This window comes from Helianthus annuus, chromosome 15 (assembly GCF_002127325.2).
Source record: "Helianthus annuus cultivar XRQ/B chromosome 15, HanXRQr2.0-SUNRISE, whole genome shotgun sequence".
In the NCBI taxonomy this organism is placed as follows: Eukaryota; Viridiplantae; Streptophyta; class Magnoliopsida; order Asterales; family Asteraceae; genus Helianthus; species Helianthus annuus.
In genome coordinates this window covers 18,465,284-18,466,576 of record NC_035447.2, presented here as the reverse complement: position 1 = coordinate 18,466,576, position 1,293 = coordinate 18,465,284, and positions in this window count along the sequence as shown.

Genomic DNA, 1,293 nt, shown 5'->3' with positions numbered 1-1,293 from the left:
GTCAACACGCCCCCGTGTTCACTCAGAAGATTCTCTGCTGATTCTGTCAGAATACGGACAAAATGTGTCAGGATTTTCTCTGCACACGGGGCCGTGTCCAGCGGACACGGGGCCGTGTCCAGTGTGCTGTCGTTTTCTTTAAATGCAGCCTGAATTCTGCTCATTTTTGACCACTTCACCAAGCAGAGATTCCTGGGATCTTCACATATACCATCCTAGGTAAGTGCTAAAAGAAGGTTCCTAAGGACCATCTTGTCTTTTCCACTTTTGTTCATTTCTCCTTCTTCCAAAAATTTTTCAAACCTTACCTCCATGGAAGCTTGGAAACCCATGATTCCAACCTTCTATGAAAGGTTTGTAGGAATTTTTGCCACGGATTCTTGTCTAAAGTTAGTTCTATAACTTTGTTTTAAATTATCTAAGCTTAAAACACATAAAAGTGTATTAAAATAATTTAAAAACCTAGAGGTTAGGCAAAAATCCTGCAGATAGCTGAACACGGGGCCGTGCTCACTGAGCACGGGGCCGTGTTCGAGGTACTGTTTTGCAAAAGTTTAGTTATCTTCGGATTATTTCGCAGAAAATGGCCAGCAGAAACAGCGGAACATCTTCAAGAAATAACCGAAATGGAAGGAGGTCGTCTACGGCAGAGGATTCCCTAGTAAACTACGTTTACGCTTTGAGGGAAGCCATAGACGAGATGACGGGAGTAGAAGAAGCTTTGGTGGATCGTATTAATCATCTGACGGTAGGTTTGGAGGGTTGCCTACGGAAGTAAATCTCCTGCACCAGAGATTAAACCTTCTCGCTTCCCCGCCTTTGGTCCCGGTGATAACCCAAAGGGCGTGGAATGTAGTACCCGAGGTTATCATTCCAGCAGAATGGCACGCCATGCACCAAGTACCTCAACCGAGGGTGGTGCAAGGAATCCCGGTGAGCGTTCCTCCTCGAGACACCGAAGAGAATGAGGCTACCTTTTACCTCCCTAGGGAGATAGAAGAATGGCTTTGAATGACAACCAAGGAGCCATCGGCTAAAGAGAGTTACTACATCGGGAAGCTATTCCCGAAATTTTCTTAAATAAGTAGAACTCTTATGATAACCTTATGTATCCCCTAGTTATTTAGCTAACTTAGTGTAATGTCTCCTATGATTTGCAATGTATGATGGTTTTTATGATTGATGGTTGTTTTGAGAATAAAACACACTCATGGTGGTAATGGATGAAAAAGGGAACGAGAAAAATGGAACCATGCACGAAGAACAGAGCAACCCGACAAAAATCTCCATCAC